Source organism: Pseudochaenichthys georgianus, chromosome 9, assembly GCF_902827115.2.
Source record: "Pseudochaenichthys georgianus chromosome 9, fPseGeo1.2, whole genome shotgun sequence".
Taxonomy (NCBI): Eukaryota; Metazoa; Chordata; class Actinopteri; order Perciformes; family Channichthyidae; genus Pseudochaenichthys; species Pseudochaenichthys georgianus.
The window spans coordinates 43484195-43507683 of NC_047511.1; the positions used below are offsets into that span (position 1 = coordinate 43484195).

The window sequence follows — 23489 nt, forward strand, 5'->3', positions numbered from 1 at the left end:
CCACCTCATGCCACCCACCCACCAACATGTAATTGGAGACCTTGTATGCTTTGTTGCACTCTGTAAAGGCTCCCTGAACACTCAGATCCCTCTGCCCTGGTCCTCACCCACAGCCAGGACTGACAGCAGCCTGGCGGGGTGCCAGCGTGGGGGGGCGAGGACTTCTGGTACAGTGCCCTCGCACCCACCACGGATCAATAGCCCCGTACGCAATTATAGTAGCTGAAACAGATGCGCTCACAGGCTTCAGCGCTTCACCTACTCTACGGACCGACATGATACACCCTGCTTCTCATCTCCAACACACACACACGCACACTCACACACAACTGGCAGAATGGGAGTCTTTCAGTTCTCCCACTCAGTGGTGTAAAGCAACACAGTAAGTAGATTTACTCGAGTACTATACTAAAGTACCATTTTGAAGATTAATGATGTGAATTAATATATATATACAAAGTCATTCAAACTCGCTGCACCTTCACCAGCTTTGAGAACACTTTCATGATCAATCATTATAAAACATATCATATATATTATTCTGAAATGGACCAATGGACAATGACTACTTTTACTGTCGCTACTTTAAGTATAATTTGATGCTGATCAGGGTGGGAATTCACGACGGCCACGACGGCCATGTAAATGCCAGTGTAAATAACGCAGTGAAGTTAGACTAGTGCGCGCAGTAGTCTAGTCCCGTGCCTGTGGATCAGGGCGATTGCTCTGCTGTGATTGTTCCGTCAGACATGCCTGGAGGTGCCCGACAGCCTCCTCCTCAGCCGCGGGAGCAAGAGAAGCACAGGTAAGCAAGCGGACCAAGCTGTTTTGATATGATGTGGTAGTATTTGAAAGGACTTAACATGTACGTGTTGATAGAAAGTACTATTGATAGGTAATTACCATTGTATTAGCCTATTTAAAGTCGACTCGTTAGTACATTTTGTCATGAAAACTAGCGATAGCTAGCTAGTTTGGATAGCGCTAACGTCTTCCCTTCAAGGGGTCTACATCTAGTGTTGCTTCTACAAGCTAGCAGATAGCTGTCACCTTTGAATCTAGTATTTTTCTTGCTAAGCGGTTTTGATATAACTCCATCACTCTCTCACTCACATTCTCTCTCTCTCTCTCTCTCTCTCTCTCTCTCTCTCTCTCTCTCTCTCTCTCTCTCTCTCTCTCTCTCTCTCTCTCTCTCTCTCTCTCTCTCTCTCTCTCTCTCTCTCTCTCTCTCTCTCTCTCTCTCTCTCTCTCTCTCTCTCTCTCTCTCTCTCTCTCTCTCTCACACACACTGTTTCAAATTGAGCTTGTATTGTTAAGTAGTTTTGTTTGTGTGTTTGAGTGTATATGTTCATAGTTATTCAATGTTTTTAAATCAAAACAAATGTTTTAATACATCATTAATGTTTCTTGGTGAATGAGAATGTCACGGTATTAATCTGAAAGGTAAAACCAGCGTAATTTAACCAAACGGCCTTTGTGCCCTGTCATGTGGCCTTTGTGCCCTGTCATGTGGCCTTTGTGCCCTGTCATGTGGCCTTTGTGCCCTGTCATGTGGCCTTTGTGCCCTGTCATGTGGCCTTTGTGCCCTGTCATGTGGCCTTTGTGCCCTGGCATGTGGCCTTTGTGCCCTTGAACAAAATGTGAACGGGAAGGCCAAATGGCCTTGCCCCTAAAATGACGAAATTCCAAGCCTGATGCTGATACTTTTGTACTTTCACAAAAAAATGACTGCAGGACTTTTACTTGTCACAGAGTATTCCTACATACTAGTATTCCTGGTACTTCTACTTTTACTCAAGTACAAGATCTGAGTACTTCTTAGATGTGCCTCCACAGTACTGGGTCACAGTAGGTGAATGCAGGGGGCCGGTGTGGGGGTGGTGGAAACTGCTCTCCTGTCTTCCTTCAACCTGTGTCCCTCACAGCGACACTTGTCCTGTCAGCTAAGCCCCCCCCCCCCTGTCACTAACAGGTGGCCTGTCCCTCACAGCAAAGTCATTTGCTTCGCACAGCAGCAGTCCCCAGTAGCCGGAGCCAAACTGCATTCAGGTTTCCAACAATCCAGGCCAAAGAGACAGGCAGTGGCAGAAGAGCTGGGGGGGGGGGGGGAGGAAGAAAAACCTCCTCCGATCAGATAAATGCCACTGTAAGCACAAGTGACAAGTCTTGTTTGGGGTCGTCCAGCACTGCCTCATATCCTCAGCTGTGTCTGCAAGCAACGTGGGTGGGTGGGTGAGGGAGGGAGAAATGTCTGATTGGTGCCATAGCCAAGAGTGAGAGTAGCCCAATTATATTTCCTCTCCCTCAAGAGGCGGCCAGCCCCCTCTGGTAGAGCGAAGCCTCTGCCATCTCTCCTCTCCTCACCTCTCAAGACACTACAGATAGATAAATAAATGACAGCCCCACCGGGGGTTTGGCCCAGCCTCCCAGAATACATTGCTGCATGCCTGTCCGTTTGCCTTCACCTGGCATTACTGCAGATAGACATTTTTCACATTACTACCGTTGCATCGCCCTGTACACTCGGTGAGTTGTGGTTGATGATGGCGGCAGAGGACCCGAGGAGATTGGAAGGAAATGTCTCTTGTCAATGTCAGCATAGCCTAGCTTAGCAGAAATTTAACAAGTTCCCCAGGCCCCCTCCATTCAGTGTCTGACGGAGCAGGGAGGCAGGACATGGCCGCTGACAGCCCGGGGCATGTCACTGTCACCGACACTCCATGGGCCGGAGGAAGGAGAGGAAACAGGGCTCAATCCAGCACTCACACATTGCCCCATGCTACATAGCTCCAACCATACACAACAGACTAGGGCTGTGCAATTAATCGTATTTTAATCGCAATTACGATTTTGGCCAGCCACAATTACGAAAACAACATAATCGAAGAAAACAATTATTTTGCTTTGCTTGGTTGTGACAGTGCACTGCAACATATTTGATCTAATTTATTGTAGTCTAATTTATTTGTATTTATCATATTTACATATGTTTAGTAGCTTGTTGAAGTGCGCTCCAAAATATTTGTTGATCTTGTTTATTGGTATTTATTATTTTGATATTATTTAATTAAATGTATCATCTATTTTTGTATTGGTTTAATCAACAGTTAAAAAGATACTGTTGAAATTATTATTTGTATTTGTTTTAAAGTTCAATAAATGGATGTTTTCAAAGTCAATGAATAATCGTATTTAATAATCGTGATATCAATCATTGACCAAAATAATCGTGATTATGATTTTTGCCATAATCGCACAGCCCTACAACAGACAGTACATTTACTCAAGTACTATACCTAAGTAACATTTTGACAGAGTATTCGTACATTCTGGGAGTTCTACTTTTACTTAATCACAAGATACGAGTACTTCGTCCACCTCTGACAATGAGGAATTGTTGGAAATGATCTTATACAACACAAATGTAAACTAGCTTCAATCCTCCATACTCATGTTGCCTTCATTTCTCTGCAAATGTCTATGTTTGGCTGTCACTTCAAAACGCTTCCAGCTTGACAGAAGGCCAGAGATCCCAGGATGTTTGTGTTTTTTCGGTAATAATCAGGTCGAAGCCAGCAGAGAAATACCCGAGCTTAAACTGCATGTGTACCAGCATTCCCCCCCCCACAGTCTAACCACTCCCCGACGGTTAAACCCAAAACCAGATGTTGCGGATCAGTGGGGATAAGAAACTAGGCGAATAAAAGTGGAGGACGGAATGGTTCGCATTAACTATAATCAAAAAGAAACAGAAAGGAGAACCAGGATGCTTTAATTACTTCTCACATGTAATTTGGTTTTGTGGGGGCAAGCCAGGCACTGCCAAGAAAGGAGAGATGAAAAGAAAGTTAAATTACACGGAGAGACATTTTTACAAACGGTCCGTCTATTCTCCACCACTGCCGACAAGGCTGGTGACTAGCCCCGAAACCCTGTCGTAAATCGTCCATGGACACAGAACTTAGATGCGGCCATGCTGGATCTAAGTTGTTCCGCATGGCCGTGATGTTAAGCGAGGTGTTGAGTTATAGCCTACTGACTGACAACAAGCCGCTTTGGAACTGGGGTGAGTTTCCTGCTGTAAGTATTCATCATCTGAATTCCCCTAAACAACGCGACTTTAATAATTCGCCGAGCCGTCCTGCCAAGTGGCGGAGGAACGGCGTTTGGGCAGAGATTGGACGAGGCCTGAGCGAGGTGCTCGATGAATCCACTTCAGAGCCGTCCTCTGTTTGCAGAGTCTCTCTTGACTCGCTGGTGTTGCCACAGTGCTAAATTGCACAGCTGTTCCACAATCTGTGGCGGTGTTAATTACCCAAATGTGAACGGCAGCTCGTCAGTTCCTCACTAACGAAGGGGCCTGCTTTCCAGCGAGGGTGCCGTATGTTTGGCTTGTAGGCCCATTTCCGCCCAGCGCTCCCCAGGCTCTCACGGACCACCCGACACATCCCGGAGAACACGCATCTCATTAAAGCAAATCTGCTTACGAAGGGGGAAAAAGCACGCGGGCTGGATTGAAAGACGGGGAGAGGGGTGGAGCGGGACGGGGGCTTTAACACACAGCGAGGGAAAGGGCTTAGGAGGAAATATGAGAACTCTCACTTGTAAGATCCTGGGAGGAACCGCCGTGTGAATGTGAGCCGATCAGGCAGTCGTCTGTCAGTCGGATCCCTGAGCACTTCCAAGGCCCCTGGGCGCAGACAGACAGGCAGGAAAAGTGGCTTCCTAAGTCTCCAGGTCGGCCCCTCTCCCGAGAACACCTCCTCTCAAATGGTAAAACACGAGCTACCAGAAGTCAACAGCCTCTACTGAACGCCAGAATCACTTAATGACCACGCAAAGCTGCATACAAACACATGATGTACACCTCTGATGTATCACATATTAGAATGTGCTGTTTCCACGTCTCACACGACGATAACACCGTCTCCAGGCAGACACTAACTGCTCATGCATTACCCAGTGCATCGCCCCACTCCTTCCGTGCAACGCTCGAAACAACGGTGTTAAGAACTCCCTTCATGAATCATCCTTGCTGGCTAAAAGCCTCGCTGCAGTGCACCTACGGTTACACATGCACACCAGCGCCTGAAGTAGCACTGGGAGACTACATAATGAATGCATGAAGCCGGGTGTCATGGGGGTGCACAAAACGATGGGGCAATTAGGCCCACACGACACCTCGGGATGGCGTGATGAAGGACTCCTGGGCTCCTCTCCTCCGCCTCTGTTCCTCTATCATTAAGGATTGAGCAGCCACATCTGGCTAATGGCCCGCCTGGGGTTCCTGCTCAAACACTGTGCCCCGCCGTGCACATTTAATTACGCCTCGTAAAGGTAACAAAAGACGCAACCTGCTCTCTGGGAAGCGCCGTTTGGAAAACGTGCGGGGGTGTAAAGAGAGCGAGACGAGGGGAAGGCGAGGGGAAGGCCAGCTGCCAGAATTACAGGCTGACCGGGTCGGCGGCTTCAAACGAGGGGAATGCACTCGAGTGCCGCCACCTCTCCTTGAGACGGGTCCCGATGAGCGGCCGAGCGAAGGAGATGAAAATCAAAGGACCTCTAGTTCGTCTTCTATTAGGTCATGGACGGCACTGGGCGCTGCCGTCAACGGCTAATTGCAGAAGGACTGGGGGGGATTAGAGGGAGAGGGCTTTTGAAATATGTAGGGATTTAGAAGCTGTTTGAAGTGAAGAGGGACTTCTTTGAGCGAACACAACGACAACAACATCACTGGAGAACGCCTGTGATAGCGCCGCGACCCGCTCCACTTCCACGCAGCCTCCAGGGTCCGCGACGCCAGGAGCACAGCACACACATTACCCACCGACTGAGTGACCCGTGACTTCACGAGTACCTGGAGGTATTCGTAAGACCTTGGATGACTCTTTTGTGCAGCTCACAGTTGACATTTCGAGCAGAGAGAGAGAGAGAGAGAGAGAGAGAGAGAAAAGGCTGCATGAGCAGACTCAGAAGCCTGAGGTCTTTCAGTGAGCAGATGCCCACATTTAGGAAATAACATCACATAGGGAAAGACGAGGGACAAAGAGCTGCGGCTCATTGTCAAAGCAGTCCATTGTGTGGCGGTTTGAGAGCTGGCTAGCACCACGGGAAAGGTCACCGGTCACTTCCATTCGGACCCGCACGTAAATCCCCCGCTGTCCGGCACAGTTAGCAACACAGCCAGCGTGGAGGGGCTGCCGGGGAGTACAAAAAAGGGGGGGAAATATATTTTGTTTGGACAACACCTCCCTGTCCCTTCACAGCCTGTGCCCCCCCCCCCCCCCCCTCGGGTTATTTATATCTTCAATGTTACAAACGGAGACATCTCTGCAGCGTGCATTAATAGTGGAGCCAGTCCAGCGTCCCTCGGCTTCCTCCGAGTGTCTGATGGCGAGTCCCTCGTCAGGATGAACATGTAGATCCAAGTGCCACGGGGACGAGCGCACGTTCTGCATCTCCCACTGCGGACCCACAAGTGGTGGAGCTCGGGGATGGTCCTCGAAGTGTGAGTAACATCACATGCTGTGTCATCGGTGAGGCAGGAGTGACATGTCCACCCGGCCCAGACGTCTCTGAGCGAGAGGACGCTCTGACGGCCATATGCATTGTAACACATATTCGTCTTGTTTTAATATTTGCTTTGCGTGTGCACCAACAACAGCATGATCAGTGTGGGGGAAGCTGTTTCAGTGGATCTACAGAAAGCCGATGCGGCGCCGGGGAGACATTCATCAGTCGTAATGCAGTGGAGCAGCGAGAGACACGGACCAGAATGAACCGGCTCTGTCCAGGAGGAACACCAGCACAGCTCTCCGACTCTCCGAGTGAGTCGTACGGTGTTTCGCAATACTACAGGAAAAACACTTCCATGTTTTTTTTGGGAGTGTCTCGCAGAGGGCAGCTTACGTCTCGTAGCATAAGCCAATTTGGATTAGCTCCACATTTTAGACAGGTTCCAGTTGGGATTTACAGTACTTTTAGAACATGTTCCTCCCTAAGCACAGCTTTACCGCTAACTGCATCAACAAAATACTTAACTGACATTTTATTTTCAATTTTACAAATCATCGCAGATTAAAAAGCCACACAAAAAAGCAGCCTGGCATTACTTTATAATAGCGATAATAGTTTTTCGCCGCTGTCGTCACATGGTGTTGCATCCCAGTGCTGTTTTCTTGAACGCTCGTTTTTCACTTCTGCACACATCCAGAATAAATCTCCATTTCGTCTGCTTCTATCTGGTATCGGCTTCAGGGGGCACGAGGCATTAGTCTCATGATGCTGGGTTGGTCATGTCTTCCCCAGCTGCGATCCGCCTGAACTCTTACATTACAAATAGCTGCAGGATTTTCCCGTCTTATCGCACTTGCCAAGCAGGCCTGTCTCTTATCAGCTTTCCGCTGCAGATAAACGGGCTTTTGAAGATAGGAAGAAGAGAGGTTTCTGCAAGCTAATTCCAGAGGCCCATCTGCAGGAGATTACAGATAGGTGGTGGGGAGCGGAGGAGATACATAATATTAACATGTAGGTGGTGTGAGTATCAGGGTGACTGGTATTACAATGTCTTCCCACATACATGCAGAACTAACCGGCAATAAGGAAGGATAATGGACTGAGAATATTTTATTGAGACTTCATCACCTCCCGCATCAGTCACACTGCTGCTTTTGCACCAGGACTGATGAGAAGAAAATCACATTTCCCACATATCTGGAGCATGCAGCTCAGTGAGAGACAGGGAATGGCGAGAATAACAATAAGTGTAACAACGTATTTCTCTGTCTTAGCGAAGTGGAATGTCTGGAAGGGAATACAAATATGCTGTAATTAAATAAAAATATGAGTCACTTTAACCACCCAGATGTCAATAAAGCGACAGCTATATTTCTCAATGCCAGTTAATATCAATTTTCTGAATACATATCTATTTTTGTATTTAATCAGAGCAGTTTAACTCAGTCCAAAAAAATCAAGAGCTTATAATAATAAACAATATTTTATACCAAAAACATTGTGCCTGCAACCAATGAGGGTGCTTTAAAAAGTGTAATTTAAAGCAGTTTTTACAAAAAATAAGAGGAAAGTGATAATAAAAAGAGAAGAAATACAAAATGCCACAATGCTATACTACTCCCAGTCCTGCTATTCACCACAGTAGGGATACAAGAGTGTTACTGACAGAAGCACAGATTACGGAGTCACCATTGAACGCAACACGTGCAGGTCCCTATGGAAATATTATAGTATTAACCTGGGAGAGCTAAAGTAGAACACATCACTGTAAACTCACAATTGCGCCGCGCGCCTGAGCCCCTGTAGGATTATTATGGGAATGTTACATTCTTCTTGGAGGCACGTGCTCATGGACAATAGGCTTAATACACCGATTGGACTGAAAGTTACACACTTGTGTCAGGAAGCATTGGACTCATATTAACAGGCGACATGTGATCCAGTCTGACCTTGATGGCTGAGATTCTTTTCGGGGGGGGGGGGGGGGGGGGGGCGGGGGACCTAATTAAACAGCTCCTCCCGTGGTTGTGTAAGTCAGACACGGGACACACATGTTGTGTTAATGCCCTGCGTGGTGCGTGATGATAGCCTTCAGTATAACAAGCCGCGGACACACGCACACGCACACATACACATACACAGACATACACGTATACACACAAGTGAGGATTCAGTTAAAAAGGAACCATGTTGTGTCAAATAAAAATATTCAATATCAAAACACACCTACAGTCTCCTTATGTCACGACAGGATGTTAAAACCAAACAGTGCAGACAGAATTTGGATTTTATAATTATATAATCTGCTTTTCCCAAAACACCCGCCATTCTTTACGTAACTTTTACCAATATAGAGGACGTCCATATATAATCGTGGAAACATATGCACACGTGGCTAAAAGCTATCTTCCAATATAAATGGGTAAAGTAAGTTCGCATGTTATCCAAGCCTCTTCACCTCCTTGCTATATCCGCGGAGCGCCTCGTTGGAAAGGGAACTGCCACCGGCGGAGACCACCCTAACAATGAACAGCGTTTTCTCACAAAACCATGAGTAATTTCGACGGAAACTGTGCATACTCATATGTTAACTCGTCGTTAGCGAGTATTTCACCTGCAAACCAAAGAAAATAAACATCGGTGGAATTTCATTAAAACCTTACCGAGTCCAAATGCACCGAGATCGCTCGCGGAAGATATCCAAATCACCCAGACTGGAGCGAATAAGAGCACGCATTCATGTAGACATCAATGCGAGCCTTATTGGGGTTAAATCCAATTAAAAGGAGAAGGAAAAATATATTGTTCAAAGGTAAAAGGACGAGAAACCTCACAACAGAGAATAGCCTGCCGGAACAATAAATCTTCAATGAGGGGATTTTTCTCCTCCAAAGAAAAGCGGCGAGACCTTCAGGAAACAGTAAGACAAATCAGTTTCTTTTACTTCGATAAAGTTCTGTAGGCAATCATGTGGGCTCCTTGGGAGAACACAGTGGATCTTTGTCCAGCTCCTAGGATCCCAGGTCGGGTAGTGAAAGCGAAGATAGATCGTCCACAATAGATTCCCCAAAGTGTTTTGTCGATCTGGAGCAGAAAACGCGAAGAAATAGATATCCAAGAGTCGCGCGGATGCTTTTTTTCTGATTTCAGCGAGACAATCTGACCGTTATCCACAAGATCCCGCGTGCGTTTACTGTGACAAGAAGTCCCGAAAAACGCAGTGCGCTCCGCTCCGCTCCGACCTGCTCTCCGTGCGCAACAGAGAGAGAGACTGAGCTGCGCGTCAGCCAGGGTGTGTGGGTGTGTGTGTGTGTGTGTGTGTGTGTGTGTGTGTGTGTGTGTGTGTGTGTGAGTGTGAGAGAGGCTGTGTGTGTGGCAGCAGCTGTTGAAAATGAGGACAGGACGAGACCAGAGCAATCAATGTACGAGGGCATGATCTGATTTGTTAACACAATTCCCGATAATGGACCCAGGTTTTTTTTCAACCTCATTGTACTCTTTGGTTAATTTATTTATCTACTTGTTAGGTGGAACCGGATTTCCGTGAGAAAATGTCCTTTATGTGACATTCCGGTGTACGGATTAGATGTTTCTTGAGCATGTTAATATGTTTTGGTGAAGTATTGTATGAAGTACTTTCATTAAAACTCTCAGAAGTGTACTGCAAGTCTTTTTGACTCACGATCCAAATCAAACTTGGTGTTCAGGATCAGGATGGGATATTTCAAAAATAAAATAAAATATGTTATTTGGAACAGTTTTTATGTTTGATTTGGTCTGAGTACTCTTCACCCGTTTTATTTATACGTTTGACCAGATTTCCACGAGCAAATCTCCTCTTTGTAACCTTATTGTGTCCAGATTATATATGTGTTAAGCATGTTAACATATGTGTTTGCTTACATCACTGTTTGCATGTAATACATATGTAGTACTAGCTACTGTGTGTTCAATAAAGGAGCTAAAGATGAGTTTCTATACTGTAACAAGATTTAAATATTACATATTTAAATAATACTCATCTTACCCAAATCAAACTTGGGGTATCAGGACATGATATTTCAAAATAAAAGAAATCATGTTACTTGGAAAAGTATTTTTTCTTGTGGTCTTAAGTTATTTTATTTCTTTCAGTGTTAGGGCTAACTGCATTTCCATGATAACATGTCCTTGTTGTGACCTCATTGTGTACGGATTAGACGTTTCTTACGCATGTTAACATGTTTGTTATGCGCGTAGTGGTACATCAGTGTATGCATGTACTGTGTGTTCAATGATGGAGCTATAGATGGGTTTCTATCGCAAAATGTTTCATCAGTGCAAAACATTGGGACAGAATATTTCGAATTTAAAAAAAAACATGTTATTTGGAATGGAAATGTAAGTTTATTCTTTCTAAATGTTAACGTATAAAGATGAACACTAACCGGAGATAGTAATTGATATGCTCCAACCATGCATACAGAGATGTAAAGTGGGCAAAGAGAATCGAGAAACCCCCCCTGTTGACCCCTGCAGTCTGCAGCGATTCCCTAAACCTCTCAGCAGCCTGGGGAGTATGGATTGGCACCAGTCCTGCCCGAGCAAAGCTACCCATCTGCTCCTCTTCCACGGTGAAGACGCTTTTCTTCAAATGTACTTGAGAGGAGAACTCTCGGAGGCTAAAGAGGAGGAGGATGGAGCTTTGACGTCTCCTACAAAGTTAGCCCCGTGGTTATCCTGTTCACTCTTATGACCTGCTTAACTTAGCCATGATTGAAGTCAGGTTGAAAGAGGCTTATGCTTGCAAAATGCCAAGGCAGAGAAAGGGGCTCCTTTACAACTCCACCTCCCTGTGGGCTTTTCTGGAGACAAGAAGAAGATTGGTGTTTACTTTCTGCCATGCTGCGTTATACTCTACAGAAACCCCTGAGAGAATGGCAGCTCTGCTGTGAAACAAATACATTTTTTATATATGTAAAGAATGATAAATACAGTATGAGTAAACAATACACTGCACTACCCACTACAGACGTGGGCATCTACACGTTTGGCCTGGAGGTTAGTTACAGTCTGGCAACAAGAGGTACGGCCCGCTCTGTGGGTTTGTGTCAGGAATGCAAGACTTGTAATTATTTCTCAGCTGACTGTGATTAAGGGTCATCTCCAAGCCTACAGACTTCCATTAAAAACTGCATTACACGTACTGTAGGCAAACACAACGAGAAACACGCAAGTCAAAGGCATGGGAGTGGGGAAAAGTTAGAAACCATTCAACTTGATTTGATTATAAAGAAATTGGCTGTTTTGTGAATGTACTAAAAAATATCAACCTGGCAAAAGAAGCGGAAATTAGCCGGGAAAAAAAAAATGGAAAACATACTTGATGCTAAACCTGGGAAACATTTCAGGGTGACACATGGACATGGAATTTGACAGAAAAAAGTTAGACGCTACTACATTGGACTTTGGTTAATGGAGAACTTGTCTGTTTATCTTGCTGACGAATAACAGCTTACCAGAAAACGCCTGAAATTAGCCGGAAAACTCAAATGGAAAACATACTTGATGTTGACCCTGGGAAACTATGCAGGATGACACATGCAACAGAGAAGCAGATGTTGGACCCGCACGGCATCATGGGAAACTGGCCTCATAGATGCTAGGAAAATGAAACAACGGGTGTTTGAGCCATCCATAAAGACATCCGGGCTCATAATGGATTAAGGTATGCTGTTGTTGTTTTGTAAGGACGCTATGCAGTCTTTGTGTTTTAGGGGAACACTTGAAACTCATTTTCTCCATCAGTAAAAAGAGAATATTTGGCGTTTAATGGTTGTCTATTTTTCAGATTACATGAATGTAATGTCTGATTCCCCAATGTTATGCTTCTAAATATAGAATGTCATGATATTTGGTTAATTTAAAATAATAATTATAAGGTTACTTATATTGTGATCTATTTATTTTCACTTTTTCTATTGCATTATTATATCAGCCATGACTTTTATTAGTTTTAGTTTTTTCTCCAGACTCGAGAGCTTTGACCAAAACTCATTGGAGGGCTTTGCTTTCTTTATAACCTCTGCTTCCTAACTAACTTTTCTTCTACCTCGAATGCATGTATTAAAAATGAATCAAAAGTACAGAAGTACAGATGACACCTTGTACATGCATAACACAGCTTTGTAGATCTTTAAAGACACCAATGCTTACGATATGTACATTCACAAGGAGACGATTTTAAAACCTCTTGAGAATTGTCCTTAATATTTTTGACACAGCTGAGATGGACACATGAGAGAAGCTCAAGTGGGATTGAGTCTTAAGCTAGTGTGGCCACATATAGCTCCCTAGGTGAGGGGGCTAACCACTACATCACCTCTGGGATGGGGGTGGGTGTATTTTCTGTCCTTCAGCACTTTAACAGCCAGCTTTCAGCTTCAGTCCATTCAGTGGTGGGCCGCTAATGCTGCCAGCCTCAGCCAGGAGAACAGTTAATCTCAGGTAAGCCAGGGCTGACTGAGGGGATCCACAGGCCGGGTCCACATATCTGACTTCTGGAAATAGCATCTGGCATACAGTAACCCCCTCCTCAGTAGCTTTCTAAAGTAGGTGCATGTACAGTAAAACATGTTACTGTATGTAACGAGAGAAGACGGGAGTGTAGGCAGAATTATGTTGCTTTCAAATAGCATGTCACGTGTTAATAGAGTGATCACTGATGACTTTTGCAGACCCGGAAGTTACTATCCTGCCTCGACAGAAAGCAAATGGATTTCTCCATTCGATTTTGGAATATTGCGGATAATATAAATGTTGTCTAACACACTTTTATGATACTTTCATGTACAACTTTGGGATTTTAGCCCTTGGAGACAATTTACATGCACATACACCTATATTATTTACAACAGGGAACCCCCCCGAAGCATAAAAGGGCCCCTTTAACACTACTTTATGATTTTGAAGCTTAAATGCACGGAACAGAAATAAGTAGCTAATGATAGGCTATGAAAAAAACCACGTCACGGTCACCTGACTTCACGCCACCATTGCTAAGCTAAAGGTGGCTAATGTTAGGCGTGATGACGGTTATCAGTTTTATTTAGTCACTAGTTAGCATCGGCTGCTTTTACTGTATGACACACAGCAGACCGAACATTCACTAGTTGAGTATTCACGTTTTATGAACAAAACACAAAGTTATTGACAAAACTATTCTTGGAGGATGGTATTTTGCCGCGAGCAGATAATCACCCTGTTTTGGAAATAGAGACTTTATCAAAAGCAAATATCCTCCTTTAAAGGGAAGCCTGAGGGCAGACAAATACAAATTGGCTCACTATCTGATTTAATAATTAGAAGTAGCAGGGATTTAGTGTTTACATCAATTAAGCTGAAAGTATTTTATGATATGTTTTTGGAAGGGATGGAGACACGAACGTTCGTTACATTTATATATGCCTCATGTTATATAGCATTTATGGGCTCACCTAATTTGGTCTATAACATTACGTTTTATTGTTCAACTGAAAAGCAGCACTCGGCAGTTATTACAAAATATGAAACTACACTTTTAAACCCAGCTATCTCTACTCTGAGTGGTCGCCATTAATGATGGTGGAGAGGCACAACATAGGCTGTCGCCAGCAGAACGGTCATGTTTTATTCCATTTTATTCCCGCAGCTGTACGTTGTAATTTCTATCTGGAGAGAGCCTTGCAGAAGCCATAATTTATTCATTACGGGGGCTCGAGTAGCTAGACCAACGATGTGAGAATGAGCACCATATTCAATGACTCCCATCTTTCAATATGGACAACATTTCTAGGTCACTGGCGTACTCCAGAATATAAGTAGTGCTACAGAAGACTTTGAAGGACTCTCAGGAGACCCAAATAAAAGTAAAGGACTTCACGGTAATGGAGGAGGTCTAGAGATTGACCTGATATCATACAGAAACAAAATCCTCTTCTGAATACACAGTCTTCACTCTCTGATATCATATCCCTGAAACTATTCCATGTGCAGGGCTTGTCAGGCAGCTCGTTTTTAACCGTCTTGAAAGTTGTGCTCATCAAAGCCCTCGTGGCAAATGTTTTTGGAGGTTCCTGTTCGACATGAAAAGTCGTCCTGATTGATCGAGGCGATGTAGAACAAAAAGCGCCCTCCGCCAGACACATTAAAAATGAATCTTCTGTGGGATTCAAAGGGCTGCGCTGCGAGGGCAGAGGGAGATGAGAGCTGGTAACTCTGCTAGTTTGCCTCGGGAGCCCCTCCAGCAGATAGTCCCAGCTGATCCATCCATCAGCCTTCAAGCCCACGGAGGTGAGTGACTGTTTGAAGGCTCTGCCGGCTACCTTATCCCGAGGCTTAACAATCCAATATTGGTTGTTGCCGAAGATAATTACTCTCCATTGATGGTGGAATACCCAGGGCTTGCTGCAGCCATTTGCATTGCCCAACACCACCGATCGATCAGGGAGGAAAAGCAGTTGGGAGCTGATAACAGAGTTGCGTTCGACCAATGTTTCTAGGAGGGATGTTATTCTCCTACACCCCCACCCTCGTACGGCCTTCCTCCCCCACTCCCTCCTCTTTCAATGAACAAGGTAAAGAATGGCTCCCACTGATAGAATCAGCAAGGACATTGCTGTCTTTATTCTTCCTCCAAAAGCATGCACATGTCACCTTGACATTCTTTATCTTCTTCACAGTGCTGGCAGGAGAAAATGTGAAAACTAGATCCTGCATTTGATACACGATTGTTTATGGACCCACAGCTTTCATTTCCTATCCTCCCGGGCTGTTTGGCAGATTGACTGAAGCAAAAAACTACACTTTGCCACTCTTGTCTAGCAAACATGCAAACAGAAGGTGCAGCCTTGTGTGGTCTTGCTGCTGATTTGTCTCCACCAGGGTATAATTTACACTAAGAAAAGAAGATGGAAATTGGAGAAGTGAGATTAGCAAGTAATTTATGGGCACTTAGCGGGGTGCCTGCAATAACAACCTCTGATATGCTTCAGTGCAGCGTTGCATTCTGAGAGGACAGCTATTTCACTCGCTCTCCAGCTATCCAGCCCACATCCAGGACAACCAAACCTCGGCAGATTATGCGTGAGCACTGAAAGTGTTTGCAATAATCAGAGCTATCTCACTGCATGGGATGTTTATCCTTTAACAAGATCAAAGTGAATTGTATTACGACTCAGAAAGTGTGAAAGACGTTTGAATATGAATTTTTCATGCACATTGATAATTTAATACAGACTGGCACCAGTTTATTAACATTCAATGACTTCACTTGTTCTGAGAACATAACCACGTACTCTGTGGCAGCGCCAATACTCCCTGATCCAATGGTCAAAGGTTATCCAACAGTTCCATAATTGAATAAAAAAGAAAAAACTTAAAGTTTGAAGGCAGCACTGAGGGCTGGATGTGAATCTGATTGAATAATGACTATGAAAAGACATGCTTTTTGCAATAACTTTACAGAATTATCATGGAAAGACAGAAAAAGTGACTACATTATCTGACCTCTTGTTAAAGACCATCTGCAAGCTTTTTTCCACACGGGTAATGTTAAGTAGGGTTAGAGTTATACAACTTCTGAGCCAACAAAGGAAACCTAAAAAGAAATAGGCAGCACACGTTTAGGTTACTAACAACCAGTGTTGGGACTAACGTGTTATTTTTGGCAGTAACTAGTACTCTAACGCATTACTTTTTAAATTCAGTAACTCAGTTACCGTTACTACATGGTGCGTTACTCCGTTACTGCGTTAGTTTTTTTATATAGTCAACAGCCAGGCGAACAGAGATGAGAACTGTACTTAAGTACTTGAGTAAATGTACTTAGATACTTCCTGTGTCACATGCGGAGACGGGCTGTGGGCGTGTGTGTGTTGTTTACTAACAAGACTGTCATGGCGGCGGCGGAGCTCAAGTCGAGTTTCTCCACCTGGAGATATTCTCACTATTTCACTTTTGTCGAGCACAAAGAAAAGAACGTTTTAGTTAAATGTAAGTTGTGTCCTGGCGGGTCAAAGAGCCTATCTACTGCCCAAACCAGTCATTCAAATCTCTTAAAACATCTGCACAAACAACATGCTGGGACGAAGCTAGTAGCTAAGACCACAGAGACTCAGCCGACGCCACTCCACCTGCACCTAAGCAACAGCAACAGCGGCTGGATTTTAACCAAGGGACTGCCAGCCAGGGGAAAGTCCATAAAGCCATTGCACGGTATGTTGTAGAACACATGCAGGCTATCGCTACAGTGGAGTCACCCGCTTTCAGGGAGCTAGTTAGCATGATAGCATGTCCGGGCGGCACACGGCATATGGAACGGAAAACTTTTTCCAACTACCTGGAGAAAGAATATACAAAAATGTAAAGCCAGCTAATATCGATGCTATCCAGATTGCATATAATGCATGTCAAGTTGATCAACAGATTGTATTATTCTCCAATGCAATAACAGTACTGAAATGAAGGCTAAGGGCATTCATATAATGGGAGCCCTTTTTTTTAAGTAACTAAAACGTTACTTTTCACAGTAACGCATTACTTTCTGGTGTAAGTAATCAGTAAAGTAACTGAGTTACTTTTGAAATGAAGTAACTAGTAATGGTAACTAGTTACTGGTTTTCAGTAACTAGCACAACACTGCTAACAACCAACAAATCCTGGCAAGATGTTTTCTAATGCGCCTGACTTTCATGGGCAAGTGGCAGAGATAACAAACACAAAGTATTGTTCTCTTTATTCCACTTATATATAAAACAACTATGGTGGCCGACAGGGGCAAGAACGCTACACAACTGTTAGAAATTAAAATCAATGTTTTATGGCATAATGTACCTTAAACATACCGTCAGTTTAAATGCTATTTTATTCTGGAAAAAACCGGAAGTTCTCAATACCAAGCTTTTATTCTGAAAATCCTTCATGACGGCATCCGGGACTACCGCCCATTAGTATCATTAAAGTGGCTATTGACGCCGTTAACATGTATTACATATACAGTTATGAAAGAGATAAGGAGGAGAAAAGGCATGTGCAAGTAAGCAATGAATGTAAAATGTCGAAATCCTCTGTTTAACGCGATATCGGACACAGGAGAACGAGGGGGGAAGTCCCCTGCGTCACTACAGCTCCCAGAGAGGAGGAGCGAACAGCCAGCAAGCGGGAAGGACGAATGCTTGTAAGCTCTCTTCTGCACGGCCAGCACCTGGGAGAGGAAGCTGCAGACATTACCGCGCTTTTTATTAATTAAAGTACCAATTTTGAACCTTCCCAGAGACTCCATTTAGTCTCCTTTTTAAGCTTCTCTCCTGGACGCGAGAAAAACGATCACGGTTTACAAACCCAACAAAACTTCCATTAGACGAAACGCGCTACAGCTTCAGAACAGATATAAAAACACAAATGTGCAAAGTATATTTGAAATGACTAGGTTAGCTACGTTAGCTAGCTAGCTTACGGCAGATCTGCAATACTATTAGAAGCCATCATGCAATCATATAAAATAAGCCAATAAAACATAGTTTTTCAGTGACTGTTATGCGTTTGCACATGTCGCCCCCTGTAAACAACAGATGACTGAAAGCAAACTAAACCTCTGCAGTAGTTAAGGCACAACTACGGTTAAAGACAAAGGCAGGAGCAAATGACAGGATATTTGTTACCGTGAGAAACATAGTTGCCGGGAGAGACTGGAGTGAGATTAAATATAGGGTTACCAGAGCAAAGACATAATCCATTCAGAGACAAATGCAGGGTCTCTGAAGCACATTTGTTGTGCGGCCCGAGGTTTAACAACTGGCATTATAACTCCATTTCTCATCATTACCGCCCTGTGCTGTAGCTCGGCACAGATAGGGTCAGCCGGGGAAAGAGCAGAGAGTGGAGGCAGCCGTGGATAACAGACATGATGGAAACCACAGAGGACACACAGTACATATTGTATCAATTCCTGTATATATATTTCCTGCAAATTCCAATTTCACATTTTGATTGTTTGTGTGCGATGTCCTCATGTAAGAAATAAGCTTGTGTGTGTGCTCGCAGCAGTTGCGACGTCTCCACGGTCACCGTATGCTGCCACATTTCTCGGTGGAGGATTGAATGTGGGCACAAGTGCTCCCAGCAGTAAGTCGGCGTAGTGTCAGAAATGGAAATCCAGCAGCATTCATGAATGATACAAGGCCTGCTCTTTAGCCTCCACGTCAAAGGATTTGCCAGGGTGGATGAGGCAGATGCTTTGACAGATTTAAGGGAGCTGGGGGAGGGTCTTTTGGCTTCCCAGAGCGCCGCACACTAACTCTCTGGTGTTACAGAAGTGTATAATAAGACCTCTTGAGGAAAAGTGTTGGGGAAAAAAGAAGCACCCAGGCTTAAAATAGGACAAAAACAACAAAATCTGATTGCATTCAAAGCCTTATTAACATATCCTTTCACCGGCAGAGGATGCCACTGGTTTTAATTCAGTAAGACACAGCTGCTGGGGACCCGCAATTTCTATTTTGACTCTATGATTTAATCAATTATGGCTCTAAAACTATGGCTTAATTAACTCCATGCACAGGCGGCAGCTTTTCACAGGAGTCATTGAGGAAAAGACAGGAAAACAAAATGGCTGTCGGCTTCCCTCATGCTCAAAATAGAGGCTAAGATGGTGGTGCGTACATTAACTATGCCCTGTGCAGTTTATTGATTCACAGTTTTGTCTCATAGGGGATGTAGAAAAGGAACATTGTGCTCTTGATTCCGAGTGTAGCGTCGATAAATATAGAAGCTATGCTGCAGCTTTCTGTGACCTTGGCCCGTTTTCAGACTTCTCGAGGAGTGTTTCAGAAAGACGAGCGTTGATTTAGTAAGTCTGATAAAGTGATGGGGCATGGAGATTGTCGTCCAATAATGCTGTGACAATTACTTTCTCATGAGAAGGTCCACGAAGCTGCATAGATTCTCGATGTGACATGGACACACGAAAGACCCTATAATCTAATATGAACTAAAGTCAGGGCAGGAAACAAGCCTCCATCAAATGGTCAAAAAAGTCCCCCTTGCGAAACACAAATCAACAGCCAGTAGATGCGTTTAAATTGGGTTAGGAATATCACATTACCCTCCCAAATAAGATTTAATTATGGACTAAGACGCCAGCTGTTGACACTGATCTCTTCGACTGAACTGGTGGAAAACTTGCTCAGAACGGCAGCCTCCTTGGAAAACCCAAGATAAACAAACCACAAGTCAGCTAATTGCAGTCAGGTGAAGCGAAGATCCAAACACCGCCAACCCCAGAGCCGACGATGGAACCAACGTGAACGACTTCAAAGAGGCCAGGGTGGAAGATAGCAGCCATTACACGCGCGACGAGTGTGTCACACCACACGCATACACCTTTTCCCACTTCAATCACCCGACGAATCAAGCTCGTGAATCCCTCTTTTCATCATGCTTCACACACTACCCTCGTTGTCCTCTTGTTTGGCATTTGCACTGAAGAATACCCGCTTTATACTGGAAGCATGAGGCATATTATCACCAGCTAATGACACATTATTCAAATTAGATTTCAACCGTTTGCAGCACATCAACAGAAAACGATCTTAATTCAATCACATTTCGTTATTATATAAAACGCAGTCCAACTGAGGCCATGCGTAAGGCTTTGATATAACTCGGCAAGATAAGAACAAATGCTACTGCTATCAAACCCTAGCTCGAGTGGAACTGAGACACGGCTCAAGTTAAGACATTAACACCAGTTAGATGGTTTCTATTTTAGCCCATAATTGGGTGTGTCAGTAGTAAATCCCATATTCTTAGCCAGAAGACCCTTGACCTCCAAACTAATGGCTTCCACATCAGAGGTTAAGGTTCTCAACCTGCATATCTTACCCTATAAAGAACCTTAGATGGAAACGTCTTCTCAGCAGTTCTTGGTAAAAGCCCATTTTCTCTTTCGCCCCTCACAAAATTGATAAGTTTTAATTCATTTTGATGAAGATGTCGGCTAATCTGCGGGGCCTTTGTGCATGTCATATGGATTAGGCACTTTAGCTCAGGCAGCTCAGTCATGATGCCAGAAAAGCTTCTCCCCTCATGTATCTGCCACAGGCCGGCTCTGACTCCCCAGCCTCCCTCGGGACTTACGACCACTCCTTCCATCTCCCCAAAGTGAGCTGCCCTCGCCCTCTTCATACCGGACCCTAGTGGGGGGTTTGATATAAGACCAAGGGCCTTCCTCGCTAATTGCACCAATGCAGCTCCAGAGACAGAAGCAAAAAGCCTTTGACATCAGTTTCATATTGGTCTTTTGTTCCTTTGTTCCATTGTGGCTTTGTAGCCTGCCTGCAGGGTGTCCATCTTCACTTTCTGCTCGCCTTGGTGCGCTAACAAGTACCTGGACACACCTCTTTTAAACTCCACCGTGTTCAAACGTGAAATAAATGTAATTTATTTGAGCTTATTATTTCCTTTCCCTCCCACATACAGTAGACTATAATGCAGTCCAGAAATACATCCATGTAACAGGTTATCCAGATTCAATAGCACAGAAATACCCAAACTAAGGGTATGCATGCTGCGCTGCGTTAGAGAGGTGACGCACACAGGAGACATCATACTGTGCAGCTAAATAACTACATATTTGGTCTAATATTCCATTGAGATCACTATCAAATATAACTAAAGAAATATTTGCACATTACAAGTATTTGTGTGCCAGCTGGGATGTACTTTTCCGCCTGAAAGCCTGTCTCATTTCAGGCGTTTACGTTCCTGGGATTCCTGCAACTCATTAAAGAAAACCTTCAAATGTCAGCGTGTCTCATCGAGAGACCTCTGTCGGCGAAGCCTTTTGGTTATTCTGATTGGTGAAATCTCTTAAACAGTTCAGACAGTGTACTTATTGTAGCCCGCAGATGTTCACAGAACTGTTTACTACCTCTAAAAGTCTACAAAATCTGGACTTCCTCCCCGCTAACTGTATGTATTCCAGCCATAAAAAGGTTGTTTGTATAGCAATCAAGCCGCGAGCTGGAAGGCAGGGGAAAGATGGCAGGAGGGGGGATAGAAAAAAAAGCTGACACAAAACCACTCGATCCCTCACTAATAGAAAGCAGAGCGATGGCAGCTGACTGGGGTTCCATCGTAAAGACAAAGAAGCATTAACTGGGATGTTTTAAAGGCAACAACAGAGGGGGTTTATTTAATGTCTTAAAGCTTTAATTGGCGCCAGTGTTGTTTCCTCTTCAAGGGACCGAGGGCAACAGTGTCAAGGAGGAGGGTCTCCCGGCTGCCGCGACCCAGAAACAGGCTGCCCTCGTCGGGCCTCTACATCTGTGATCTTTACCAATTGAGCTCAAGAGGCTACGCTCCCCTGGCCCTCAGCTGCCAACAAGGCAGGCCTCTCAGCTCGAGCCTGGGAGCCTAATCGGCCTGGAAGGGCCCTGTCAGCCACTCAGCCTCGGGGTCGCATATGGAAGTGACTAGAGCTGTCACCTGGGGATATTCATAAATCTCTCGACTGTTTGATTAAGCTAATAATTTAGGAGAGCCGACCTCTTCCGGTGAGTTTTGTCCGGCGAGATTATGGCACCAATTTCGCACTTTTCACGTGCTCTCTCTGTGCTAAACAGGAAGTAGGTATGCGGTAAAGTAGATTGAGCTTTAAACAACCCCAGGGTTCAGTCCCTGGAGATTGTGTTCCAGAAACACCAGCTCGCAGACGGAGGAAAGATCGCTGTGAAAACAACGACTGGTCTCCAGACTCTGAATTGATACATCGCGAAAACATTTCAATGTACTTTATGTACACTAACTCTCTTGCATGTCTTTTCTGTTTTAATGTGCTGACTGTGGAGCCAGTAAATCTCATACTCTCCTAAAGGAGAACAACTATTCCTTTATGCAAACGGTTTACAGCTCCATATGTATTTTCAATTCAGATGTATTTAGTGAGGCTCCGTAAGACCCCTAAGGGATCCATAAGCCTTAGTGCTCCATCTCTACCTCTCGTTAGATTTACGTCCTACAACAACACAAACAAAACTCTTGTTTCTCCCGCAGGAGCCCAGCTGTGAATCAGAGCAGCTTCTATCTGAGCTACAAAGCCGAACGAGGGGAGAGAAGAACTAGCTTACTTCACACTTTGCTAAAGAACAGTAACAGGAGTTGCGTAGATAGCTTGATGGCGGGGACACATGCAAGCCCGTCCGTAATCATTTTGAGAGGAGACACAATAGAGGAGGTTCGGCCAAGTGAGGCAAAGTGGGATTGACGGAGCAGAGCGCAGGCGCTCGCCCAGACTGAAGACACGTCGAAGTCTTCGGTGAATACTGCGCTCCAGTCCAGGCGCACACACAACATGATCTGGGCTTTACACAGTCAAAGCCTTCCATCCCTCCTCGCATTGTCTCGCCTGACATGTTGAGGGATGTGAGGGAGTCGGGCGCAGACAAAGGCCTCTCCCGGCTGGCCCATTAGCCGGAGAGAGCAATGTCCAGAGCGTCGGAGCATGTCCCCAGCTCTCAGTGGGGGCTGTTTTATTAATGAGCCAATCGAATGAGTGCAGGCCGGGGGCTGGTCACTGCTGACTGTAGGAAGCACCTTGGGCGGCCAGCGTGGTGAGTGAGTGTGTCTGAGAGTCAGAGGACCGATCCCTGCGGGGGCCCCAGCCCGTAATGTACTCCCTGGCGGGCCCCGGTGGAGGCACGTTTGACAAATGGACTCCTTTAGCAGAGCTGTGCCGGGGGGATCTTGGCTCCGGTGTTGGCTCACGGCTGGTTTACCTGACCGCCGCCGTGCTCGCTTCTTCATCTGCACTGCCTCCCCCGAGCGCAGACAGCTACTGCCTGGTAATGAGGCCATGTGCACATGAATGGATGGGCCAGGCTAGCACACACACACATAGGACACAGAGCCTGAGTGTGCAGGGTTGGTGGGATTACAGCATGTTGTTGGAGCATTGT

General features: G+C 45.0%; 1 protein-coding gene across 1 annotated transcript in view; it reads right to left on the reverse strand.

The window, feature by feature from the left end:
- The window catches only part of fbrsl1 (fibrosin-like 1), a 430120-nt gene that overhangs the window by 53365 nt on the left and 353266 nt on the right, over positions 1-23489 (reverse strand). The window lies entirely within an intron of this gene.